Below are 13,793 nucleotides of genomic sequence, written 5' to 3' on the forward strand. Positions count from 1 at the left end.
TATTGTCATATCCGTAACAACCTGCTCTATAAAATTAGCACATGATCTAACCTGTCAGATGAACGTTGTAAATAACAAAAAATAAAAACGGTGCCAAAACAGCTATTTTTTGTTACCTTGCCTCACAAAAAGTTTAATATAGAGCAACCAAAAATCATATATACCCTAAAATAGTACCAACAAAACGGCCACATTATCCCATAGTTTCCAAAATGGGGTCACTTTTTTGGAGTTTCTACTCTATGGGTGCATCAGGGGGGCTTCAAATGGGACATGGTGTCAAAAAACCAGTCCAGCAAAATCTGCCTTCCAAGAACCATATGGCAGTCCTTTCCTTCTGTGCCCGGCCGTGTGCCTGTACAGTAGTTTAAGACCACATATGGGGTGTTTCTATAAACTACAGAATCAGGGCAATAAATATTGAGTTTTGTTTGGCTGTTAACCCTTGCTTTGTTACTGGAAAAATATATTAAAATGGAAAATCTGCCAAAAAAGTGAAATTCTGAAATTTCATCTCCATTTTCCATTAATTCTTTTGGAACTTCTAAAGGGTTAACAAAGTTAGTAAAATCAGTTTTAAATAAAAAAAAATAATTTCTTAATAAGGTTTTCATTTTTTTCATCTTTTTCCATACTTTCTTTTTTCCCAAAAATTTTCGCAAATCACTGGAATGATTATTTGCAATAATCATGATAATATCAATTTAGGCAAAACAACAGTAAATAAGGACATTATAAAAACTGATTCCTTTGGACTATTTTTTATATTTTTTTATATATATTTTTCTTATATAAGATTTGTGGTCGGATCGGCTATCAGAAAGGTGAACCTAACCTATCTAACCTTATCTACAACGAGCAGTAGAATTATGCCATAACTGCTGTGGAAGGGCAGCCTAAAGTGGGCCACCCTAATGTGAAGTGACTGTAAGATGGTGTGGGTGAAATCAGCTGAATCGGCGTCAGCCTGGGCCCACAGTTGCCTATAAATAGCCTAGTAATCAGCCAGCCTGGGCCCACAGGTACGTATGAATAGCCTTGTAATCAGCCTCCCCTCCCACAAATGCAGCAATATCTTGCTTATACTTGTGGTCGGATCGGCTATCAGAAAGGTGAACCTAACCTATCTAACCTTATCTACAACGAGCAGTAGAATTATGCCATAACTGCTGTGGAAGGGCAGCCTAAAGTGGCCAAAAAGAGCAGACCTTAGTTTAGAGTAAATATATACATACCGTTACGACACCCACTTTTAACGAAAAGACCTTTCACGATGACTGTACGGAATATACCGTATATAACACAGTGACTTCCATCTACCTTATCTCTTTGTCTTATGCATCGGCACATCGTTCTTGGAGATGGTTAATGCTGATGCGATTGAAAGAGTGGCCGGTAACCGGAAACGATTTACTCCTATGTAGACTAACACATGACCATACAACGAGAAGGTCTGAATCCTGAGAGCTGCAGACTGAAACAAACAATGGTGAATCTGTTGGAAGGGCCTAAATTAACTCCAACCATTCGCTAAGGGCCCTGATAGGACACCAACTGTTCCTGGTGGCAAAATACTTCACCGCTACTTATTCCCCAGGCCACACTTTTTTTTTTTATTCTTTTTTATAAAGGAGCCAAAAATTAGAACATGGCATATGCCGTCTTACTCTAGTAGTAGGTTAATTGAAATGTGTAAACTCACCAGGCCTGGGGAACCATAAACAGGAATACATGTCTATTTCGATTAACGAGCTAATGTTGCCTGTAATAAGGACAGACGTACACCATACCTGCAGTTGTAACAGAAAATAAGCTTACGGTTGTGATAAACTATGTATACTGCGCCTGTAGTCGTGATATGATTTTGTTGTGTCTGTAGACGTTGCAGACTTTGTAAATTGCGCCTTATTACTGTACCTCCTACTGGAAGACAGACCGATACCCAGGACTTAGGCCGGACACCAACACCCTCAGCCCGAGTTTGTAGATGAAGTAAGCCTGCCTGGGAGAAGGTGATGTCTGCAAAGGCAGGCTCGGGATGACGGCTTATAAAGAAAACAATGATTTCCTTTTATACCCAAACCTAGAAATTAAAAAGTTAGAGAAAACAATAATGTGAGTGAGGCTCTAATGGCACGAGCCACCACAAGAAATTGTATTGCGAGCCACAGATGACAGAGCCATGCGAGCAGGTCTGAAGGCAGAAAGACATGGAACCTACTTGTGGTGGGACCACGCAGCCGGCCTCGAATGGAGGAGTTTATGTGTGTAAAATCTAAAACGGAGAAGCCATGCGCGGCAGACTAATGGCGGAGCCATGTGTGAGGGACTCTAATGGCGGAGCCATGCGGGTACCCTAAAACGGAGAGGCCATGCGTGAGAGACTAATGGCGGAGCCATGCGTGAGAGCCTCTAATGGCGGAGCCTTACGTGTAACTAAAACGGAGAAGCCATGCGTGAGAGACTAATGGCGGAGCCATGCACGAGAGACTCTAATGGCGGAGTCATATGCGTAACCTAAACGGAGAAGCTATGCGCGAGACTCTAATGGCGGAGTCATCCGTGAGAGACTAATGGCGGAGTCATCCGTGTAACTAAAACGGAGAAGCCATGCGTGAGAGACTAATGGCGGAGTCATACGTGAGAGACTAATGGCGGAGTCATCCGTGTAACTAAAACGGAGAAGCCATGCGTGAGAGACTCTAATGGCGGAGCCATGCGTGAGAGACTAATGGCGGAGTCATATGTGTAAACCTATAACGGAGAAGCCATGCGTGAGAGACTAATGGCGGAGTCATATGTGTAAACCTATAACGGAGAAGCCATGCGTGAGAGACTAATGGCGGAGTCATATGTGTAAACTAAAACTGAGAAGCCATACGTGAGAGACTAATGGCGGAGTCATACGTGAGAGACTAATGGCGGAGTCATATGTGTAATTAATACAGAGAAGCCATATGTGAGAGACTCTAATAGCGATGTCATATGCGTAAACCTAAACGGAGAAGCCATGCGCGAGATACTCTAATGGCGGAGTCATATGTGTAAACCTAAAACGGAGAAGCCATGCGTGAGAGACTAATGGCGGAGTCATACGTGAGAGACTAATGGCGGAGTCATCCGTGTAACTAAAACGGAGAAGCCATGCGTGAGAGACTCTAATGGCGGAGCCATGCGTGAGAGACTAATGGCGGAGCCATGCGTGAGAGACTAATGGCGGAGCCATGCGTGAGAGACTAATGGCGGAGCCATGCGTGAGAGACTAATGGCGGAGCCATGCGTGAGAGACTAATGGCGGAGCCATGCGTGAGAGACTCTAATGGCGGAGCCATATGCGTAACCTAAACGAAGAAGCTATTCGCGAGACTCTAATGGCGGAGTCATATGTGTAAACCTAAAACGGAGAAGCCATGCGCGAGAGACTCTAATGGCGAAGCCATATGTGTAAACAAACTGAGAAGCCATATGTGAGAGACTAATGGCGGAGTCATCCGTGAGAGACTAATGGCGGAGTCATCCGTGTAACTAAAACGGAGAAGCCATGCGTGAGAGCCTCTAATGGCGGAGCCATACGTGTAACTAAAACGGAGAAGCCATGCATGAGAGACTAATGGCGGAGTCATATGTGTAAACCTATAACGGAGAAGCCATGCGTGAGAGACTAATGGCGGAGTCATATGTGTAAACTAAAACTGAGAAGCCATACGTGAGAGACTAATGGCGGAGTCATACGTGAGAGACTAATGGCGGAGTCATATGTGTAATTAATACAGAGAAGCCATACGTGAGAGACTCTAATAGCGATGTCATATGCGTAAACCTAAACGGAGAAGCCATGCGCGAGATACTCTAATGGCGGAGTCATCCGTGAGAGACTAATGGCGGAGTCATCCGTGTAACTAAAACGAAGAAGCCATGCGTGAGAGACTCTAATGGCGGAGTCATATGTGTAAACCTAAAAATGGAGAAGCCACGCGTGAGAGACTCTAATGGCGAAGCCATGCACGAGAGACTCTAATGGCGGAGCCATACGTGTAACTAAAACGGAGAAGCCATGCGTGAGAGACTAATGGCGGAGCCATGCACGAGAGACTCTAATGGCGGAGTCATATGCGTAAACCTAAACGGAGAAGCCATGCGTGAGAGACTCTAATGGCGGAGTCATATGTGTAAATCTAAAATGGAGAAGCCACGCGTGAGAGACTCTAATAGCGAAGCCATGCGCGAGAGACTCTAATGGCGAAGCCATATGTGTAAACTAAACTGAGAAGCCATACGTGAGAGACTAATGGCGGAGTCATATGTGTAATTAATACAGAGAAGCCATACGTGAGAGACTCTAATAGCGATGTCATATGCGTAAACCTAAACGGAGAAGCCATGCGCGAGATACTCTAATGGCGGAGTCATCCGTGAGAGACTAATGGCGGAGTCATCCGTGTAACTAAAACGAAGAAGCCATGCGTGAGAGACTCTAATGGCGGAGTCATATGTGTAAACCTAAAAATGGAGAAGCCACGCGTGAGAGACTCTAATGGCGAAGCCATGCACGAGAGACTCTAATGGCGGAGCCATACGTGTAACTAAAACGGAGAAGCCATGCGTGAGAGACTAATGGCGGAGCCATGCACGAGAGACTCTAATGGCGGAGTCATATGCGTAAACCTAAACGGAGAAGCCATGCGTGAGAGACTCTAATGGCGGAGTCATATGTGTAAATCTAAAATGGAGAAGCCACGCGTGAGAGACTCTAATAGCGAAGCCATGCGCGAGAGACTCTAATGGCGAAGCCATATGTGTAAACTAAACTGAGAAGCCATACGTGAGAGACTAATGGCGGAGTCATCCGTGAGAGACTAATGGCGGAGTCATCCATGTAAACTAAAACGGAGAAGTCATACGTGAGAGACTAATGGCGGATTCCCTTTTGTTTTTTTTTAAATAAAATATAAACCACTTATGCAGCACCAGTATGCCTTGTGGACTCGCATAACCAATGACCCTCTCCGATAATAAACCTAGGACGCTAACCAGCCTACAACCATATTGCACACCTAACGAACATGAAGAACGGTCATCGGGCCCCCGAGGCCATAAAGCCCCCCGAAGCCGAGAGACTGAACTGAATGACCTTACAGTGACAAGTAAAAACGTGACCCAGACCTAAAGAAAAATGCATAGACATTAGTGATCCGAACCACGCGTATAAACGAAACATTAAACCAACCGCAATACTGAAACAGATGGGAGAAAAACAAGAGCCAGAGGCATTGCAGTTCGCTAAGAGAAGACCCTTATCATGACAGACGAATGAACTACTGTGAAAATATAGTAGGGCTTACTCCTATTGGCCCACTGACCGCTGGGGAGCCATTTGGTTAACTGGGGCAGGAGACCAATCTGAGTGAATACGAACCAGAAGTCAAGGAGACTAGTCTGAGTGAATGCAAACCAGGACTAAAGAACACCACAATTTTTTTTTTTTTTTTTTTTAAGTGAACAGAGAAGGTAGACCTATGGAATGTAACAAAACACCAAGGAAAGAAACGTAAGCCTGAAAAGAAAGCAGCTATGTTTATCGGAAGAGTAGTATCAGAGCGGTGTGCCGTTTGCCCTAGTAAGAATACTGAGTAACCTTAATGTAGCAATGAAAAGAAATGCAGCTTTAAGTGGAAGCAGAGTATAACACGTAATGTAAGTGGGTGAATGCAGCTCTGGATGTGAGTGGTGCCTAAAACATGGTATGGGCACAGCTCTGAGTATGAGCATGAAGAGCATGGTATAAAGCAGCCGTATGAATGCAATCTGAAAGTGAGCAGAGTATTAACGTAATGCAACAGCGGACGCATGAACGCAGCTCTAGTAGTGAATGGTGTATAGGACAAAATGTAAATGCAGACACACAGACGTAGTTTTGAAGGTAGCAATCCTAACCACAATCATTCGACCATTAGCGCCAAACCCCCTTCGTCCTAGAACACTGCAGTGTTGTGGAGTCCTGTGCAGCAAGGTCGATGCTACCGTGAGCGCCAGCATTTACATGGCACATTTTGCTGTTTACCCAGATGTGAACGAGCTGCCATACAATGCTGCATTTTTTTTTGTTTTTTTTTAAATCGACCATTAATCCATATTTACCATCACTTAACACAGCGTGCATAGCTTGAGCCCCCTGCAGACACGCGCCCTGCATGTAAACTAGGTATCGGAAAACATACCACCATGCCTACTCTAAGCACATGCTACCCCAATAACTGTATGCAATGGCCCCACCAGGCCTCTGAATAGCCAGACAAACAATACTAACAACCATCGTTTGACCATTAGTGCCCAAACTGCTTCATCTCAGAGCGCTACATGTCGCGGACCGCAGCGTGGGTCCCGTGCAAACAACTCCGATCCTACCATGAATACCAGCGCCCTCCTGTGACATTCTGCTGTCGCCCAGCCGTAAGGAGCCTCCACACCATGCTGCTGTATCCTAGAGCTGACCCAGAGGTAGTGAAATCAGCTGAATCGGCGTCAGCCTGGGCCCACAGGTGCCTATAAATAGCCTAGTAATCAGCCAGCCTGGGCCCACAGGCGCCTATAAATAGCCTAGTAATCAGCCAGCCTGGGCCCACAGGTACGTATGAATAGCCTTGTAATCAGCCTCCCCTCCAACAAATGCAGCAATATCTTGCTTATACATATGTTTTTATCAAGTTTATATGTATTGATTATTGATTTATATATGTTAGGATCAATGAATTGTACTTGACCAGTCCTCCTTATATTTAATTAAAACATAGGATTTTAATACAGTCCTGGATGATAGAGCGCATGTTAATCTTTTGCGAGGTTTCTCAAGGTGAACCATTTAACAGAGCACCTTACTGCACAAATTACAACAGGTTCACTACAACTATTTATTATTTTCTGAACTTTCTTTTAATACCTGCGTACTTCCAAGTCATTATAGTATTTCCAGTGTATACTGTACCTTCAGGTTAACCCATTATATGATCTCCCAGCATGTTCTTCTCTATAAACATCTGCCATTGTATTTTCCAAGTACATCCTAGATCGCAACTCTGCTCCAAGAACTACACCCTTGATGTTGCTCAAAAACACATTGTTGTATAATATACTGTAAGTCCAGGTCTGTTAATAATTTCCTTAGAAGTAACAGTAAGATTAAGGTCTTCTGATTTGGCTTAATCGACATATACTAATGTATATTGTTTTAGGAATGGGCACATATTTTTCCATGGTGCTGTGCACTCCATAATGACCCCAACAAATTATATACACACTGTGCAGTCAGTACTGACGGCAGCTTAGTGTTTTATAAGTATGAGTTCTATTGCCATCTGCATAACTTCATAATGCTTCCCTGCTACTTGGTAGCCAATGATACATACATATATATATTTTATGTTATCATTTATTTTTACTACGCGGCTACACTGAAAATCTAAATTCCCATGTGTTAAGGCTTATGTTGAAATTATATAATTATCTACAAATCTGGAAAAATAAGCTATTTATCGGCTTTGTTCTCCTATACTTTGACTAGACTCATGTTTTTCTAATGTTCTCTAACATAATGCTTAATAGAAATGACAATGCATATTGACATGGCAGGGCTGAGCTTTTAATTAACAATTATTATTGTCCTGCTGTTATTAAAAAAATGAATAATAATCACAGAAGGAAGCTGGATCATGGCCGGCCATGCTGCAAGTTCTTGGTCATCAATGTTTACAAGCCCTGAGCCGGACCCAGATGGGTAGTGGTTATAAAAGTCTTTGTCTGATGTCGTGGCCACCATCATCTTCCCCCGACACCAGGGCCAGTGAGGGGACGCTGAGTAGTATTTACGTATTCCTCATGACTTCCCCCTGTAAGGCTGCGCGGTGACACCACAGGAACTTCTGCTGCTCTTCCCCTTGTTGCTATAGGAATCCCCGACACATACTGGACCGCAGTGTCCGGCTCCGATCCTCACTCCGCCTCTTTGGCTGTGTGCAGAGCAGTAGTTATGATTGCGAAATTATGTCGCAGCTCTCACCGTTCCCCCAGTGTGTACGGCTGCTGAGAGTGTATTTATTAGCTATTTTCCACATGGTCTGGCATAGGTGTGGCTCACGGCCTGGCCTCATTCACATTGTACTACCACAGTATTCATGCTGGGCCTTTGTGTGGAGGCTTGGCTGTGTGCTGAATTATATCACCCCCAGACCATGTTCACACCATAGTTAGAGTAGCGGCTAGGACCCTTTGCCATGCTGAGTGACCGTGACGTGGTGCATTGATGGGCTCCGATATCTTCCTGACTGGAACATATTGGCGAAAGTCTCAGCTTTTAATACCTGCATGTATGACTTCCCAGTATAGTCAGTAGCATTTCTGTTTGGTGCATTTCCTCTCTGTGTTTCATATGTTTATTTGCTACATTCTGTGTAGTTTGCTCTTGTGGTGCATGTGGACCGCGTCGACGTCCTCCATTGTATGCATATTTTGCTGGGGTTAGTCGATTATTGCGGTCCACATGCGGTGGGGCTGCTCCCCCAATAAAAGACACGCCACAGTGTCAGGGGCTGAGCAGCTCCTCCAGAATTGCCACTTCATTTCTGTGTTTTTGTCTTGTTAGATTTGAGTGTGTTTGGACACTCTGTTGCACCTGGTAACTTCCATCACATGGTCTGGCATAGGTGTGGCTCACGGCCTGGCCTCATTCACATTGTACTACCACAGTATTCATGCTGGGCCTTTGTGTGGAGGCTTGGCTGTGTGCTGAATTATATCACCCCCAGACCATGTTCACACCATAGTTAGAGTAGCGGCTAGGACCCTTTGCCATGCTGAGTGACCGTGACGTGGTGCATTGATGGGCTCCGATATCTTCCTGACTGGAACATATTGGCGAAAGTCTCAGCTTTTAACCACCTCAGCCCCCAGTGCTTAAACACCCTGAAAGACCAGGCCACTTTTTACACTTCTGACCTACACTACTTTCACCGTTTATTGCTCGGTCATGCAACTTACCACCCAAATGAATTTTACCTCCTTTTCTTCTCACTAATAGAGCTTTCATTTGGTGGTATTTCATTGCTGCTGACATTTTTACTTTTTTTGTTATTAATCGAAATTTAACGATTTTTTTGCAAAAAAATGACATTTTTCACTTTCAGTAGTAAAATTTTGCAAAAAAAACGACATCCATATAGAAATTTTGCTCTAAATTTATAGTTCTACATGTCTTTGATAAAAAAAAAATGTTTGGGTAAAAAAAAAATGGTTTGGGTAAAAGTTATAGCGTTTACAAACTATGGTACAAAAATGTGAATTTCCGCTTTTTGAAGCAGCTCTGACTTTCTGAGCACCTGTCATGTTTCCTGAGGTTCTACAATGCCCAGACAGTACAAACACCCCACAAATGACCCCATTTCTGAAAGTACACACCCTAAGGTATTCGCTGATGGGCATAGTGAGTTCATAGAACTTTTTATTTTTTGTCACAAGTTAGCGGAAAATTATGATTTTTTTTTTTTTTTTTTTTTTCTTACAAAGTCTCATATTCCACTAACTTGTGACAAAAAATAAAAAGTTTTATGAACTCACTATGCCCATCAGCGAATACCTTGGGGTCTCTTCTTTCCAAAATGGGGTCACTTGTGGGGTAGTTATACTGCCCTGGCATTCTAGGGGCCCAAATGTGTGGTAAGGAGTTTGAAATCAAATTCTGTAAAAAATGACCTGTGAAATCCGAAAGGTGCTCTTTGGAATATGGGCCCCTTTGCCCACCTAGGCTGCAAAAAAGTGTCACACATCTGGTATCTCCGTACTCAGGAGAAGGTGGGGAATGTGTTTTGGGGTGTCATTTTATATATACCCATGCTGGGTGAGAGAAATATCTTGGCAAAAGACAACTTTTCCCATTTTTTTATACAAAGTTGTCATTTGACCAAGATATTTATCTCACCCAGCATGGGTATATGTAAAAAGACACCCCAAAACACATTCCTCAACTTCTCCTGAGTACGGGGATACCAGATGTGTGACACTTTTTTGCAGCCTAGGTGGGCAAAGGGGCCCATATTCCAAAGAGCACCTTTCGTATTTCACTCCTCATTTTTTCCTGAATTTGATTTCAAACTCCTTACCACACATTTGGGCCCCTAGAATACCAGGGCAGTATAACTACCCCACAAGTGACCCCATTTTGGAAAGAAGACACCCCAAGGTATTCCGTGAGGGGCATGGCGAGTTCCTAGAATTTTTTATTTTTTGTCACAAGTTAGTGGAAAATGATGATTTGTTTTTTAATTTTTTTTTTCATACAAAGTCTCATATTCCACAAACTTGTGACAAAAAATAAAAACTTCCATGAACTCACTATGCCCATCAGCGAATACCTTGGGGTCTCTTCTTTCCAAAATGGGGTCACTTGTGGGGTAGTTATACTGCCCTGGCATTCTAGGGGCCCAAATGTGTGGTAAGTAGGTAAATGACCTGTGAAATCCGAAAGGTGCTCTTTGGAATGTGGGCCCCTTTGCCCACCTAGGCTGCAAAAAAGTGTCACACATCTGGTATCTCTGTATTCAGGAGAAGTTGAGGAATGTGTTTTGGGGTGTCTTTTTACATATACCCATGCTGGGTGAGATAAATATCTTGGTCAAATGCCAACTTTGTATAAAAAAAATGGGAAAAGTTGTCTTTTGCCAAGATATTTCTCTCACCCAGCATGGGTATATGTAAAATGACACCCCAAAACACATTCCCCAACTTCTCCCGATTACGGAGATACCAGATGTGTGACACTTTTTTGCAGCCTAGGTGGGCAAAGGGGCCCATATTCAAAAGAGCACCTTTCGGATTTCACAGGTCATTTTTTACAGAATTTGATTTCAAACTCCTTACCACACATTTGGGCCCCTAGAATGCCAGGGCAGTATAACTACCCCACAAGTGACCCCATTTTGGAAAGAAGAGACCCCAAGGTATTCGCTGATGGGCATAGTGAGTTCATGGAACTTTTTATTTTTTGTCACAAGTTAGTGGAATATGAGACTTTGTATGAAAAAAAAAATAAAAAAAAAAATAAGCATTTTCCACTAACTTGTGACAAAAAATAAAAAATTCTAGGAACTCGCCATGCCCCTCACGGAATACCTTGGGGTGTCTTCTTTCCAAAATGGGGTCACTTGTGGGGTAGTTATACTGCCCTGGCATTTTCCAGGGGCCCTAATGTGTGGTAAGTAGGTAAATGACCTGTGAAATCCTAAAGGTGCTCTTTGGAATATGGGCCCCTTTGCCCACCTAGGCTGCAAAAAAGTGTCACACATGTGGTATCGCCGTATTCAGGAGAAGTTGGGGAATGTGTTTTGGGGTGTCATTTTACATATACCCATGCTGGGTGAGAGAAATATCTTGGCAAAAGACAACTTTTCCCATTTTTTTATACAAAGTTGGCATTTGACCAAGATATTTCTCTCACCCAGCATGGGTATATGTAAAATGACACCCCAAAACACATTCCCCAACTTCTCCTGAGTACGGCGATACCAGATGTGTGACACTTTTTTGCAGCCTAGATGCGCAAAGGTGCCCAAATTCCTTTTAGGAGGGCATTTTTAGACATTTGGATACCAGACTTCTTCTCACGCTTTGGGGCCCCTAGAATGCCAGAGCAGTATAAATACCCCACATGTGACCCCATTTTGGAAAGAAGACACCCCAAGGTATTCAATGAGGGGCATGGCGAGTTCATAGAAATTTATTTTTTTTGGCACAAGTTAGCGGAAATTGATATTTTTAATTTTTTTCTCACAAAGTCTCCCGTTCCGCTAACTTGGGACAAAAAATTCAATCTTTCATGGACTCAATATGCCCCTCACGGAATACCTGGGGGTGTCTTCTTTCCGAAATGGGGTCACATGTGGGGTATTTATACTGCCCTGGCATTCTAGGGGCCCTAAAGCGTGAGAAGAAGTCTGAAATATAAATGTCTAAAAAATTTTACGCATTTGGATTCCGTGAGGGGTATGGTGAGTTCATGTGAGATTTTATTTTTTGACACAAGTTAGTGGAATATGAGACTTTGTAAGAAAAAAAAAAAAAAATTCTGCTAACTTGGGCCAAAAAAATATCTGAATGGAGCCTTACAGAGGGGGGGATCAATGACAGGGGGGTGATCAATGACAGGGGGGGTGATCAATGACAGGGGGGTTGATCAATGACAGGGGGGTTGATCAATGACAGGGGGGTGATCAGGGAGTCTATATGGGGTGATCACCACAGTCATTGATCATGCCCCTGTAAGGCTTCATTCAGACGTCCGGATGCGTTTTGCGGATCCGATCCATCTATCAGTGCATCCGTAAAAATCATGCGGACATCTGAATGGAGCTTTACAGGGGGGTAATCAATGACAGGGGGGTGATCAGGGAGTCTATATGGGGTGATCACCACAGTCATTGATCATGCCCCTGTAAGGCTTCATTCAGACGTCCGGATGCGTTTTGCGGATCGGATCCATCTATCAGTGCATCCGTAAAAATCATGCGGACATCTGAATGGAGCTTTACAGGGGGGTGATCAGGGAGTCTATATGGGGTGATCACCACAGTCATTGATCATGCCCCTGTAAGGCTTCATTCAGACGTCCGGATGCGTTTTGAGGATCGGATCCATCTATCAGTGCATCCGTAAAAATCATGCGGACATCTGAATGGAGCTTTACAGGGGGGTGATCAGGGAGTCTATATGGGGTGATCACCACAGTCATTGATCATGCCCCTGTAAGGCTTCATTCAGACGTCCGGATGCGTTTTGCGGATCCATCTATCAGTGCATCCGTAAAAATCATGCGGACATCTGAATGGAGCTTTACAGCGGGGTGATCAATGACAGGGGGGTGATCAGGGAGTCTATATGGGGTGATCACCACAGTCATTGATCATGCCCCTGTAAGGCTTCATTCAGACGTCCGGATGCGTTTTGCGGATCGGATCCATCTATCAGTGCATCCGTAAAAATCATGCGGACATCTGAATGGAGCTTTACAGGGGGGTGATCAGGGAGTCTATATGGGGTGATCACCACAGTCATTGATCATGCCCCTGTAAGGCTTCATTCAGACGTCCGGATGCGTTTTGAGGATCGGATCCATCTATCAGTGCATCCGTAAAAATCATGCGGACATCTGAATGGAGCTTTACAGGGGGGTGATCAGGGAGTCTATATGGGGTGATCACCACAGTCATTGATCATGCCCCTGTAAGGCTTCATTCAGACGTCCGGATGCGTTTTGCGGATCGGATCCATCTATCAGTGCATCCGTAAAAATCATGCGGACATCTGAATGGAGCTTTACAGGGGGGTGATCAGGGAGTCTATATGGGGTGATCACCACAGTCATTGATCATGCCCCTGTAAGGCTTCATTCAGACGTCCGGATGCGTTTTGAGGATCGGATCCATCTATCAGTGCATCCGTAAAAATCATGCGGACGTCTGAATGGAGCTTTACAGGGGGTTGATCAATGACAGGGGTGTAATCAATGACAGGGGGGGTGATCAGGGAGTCTATATGGGGTGATAACCACAGTCATTGATCACGCCCCTGTAAGGCTTCATTCAGACGTCCGGATGCGTTTTGCGGATCTGATCCATCTATCAGTGGATCCGTAAAAATCATGCGGACATCTGAATGGAGCTTTACAGGGGGGTAATCAATGACAGGGGGGTGATCAATGACAGGGGGGTGATCAGGGAGTCTATATGGGGTGATCAGGGGTGATCAGGGGC

Source organism: Bufo bufo, chromosome 1, assembly GCF_905171765.1.
Source record: "Bufo bufo chromosome 1, aBufBuf1.1, whole genome shotgun sequence".
NCBI classification, from domain to species: domain Eukaryota; kingdom Metazoa; phylum Chordata; class Amphibia; order Anura; family Bufonidae; genus Bufo; species Bufo bufo.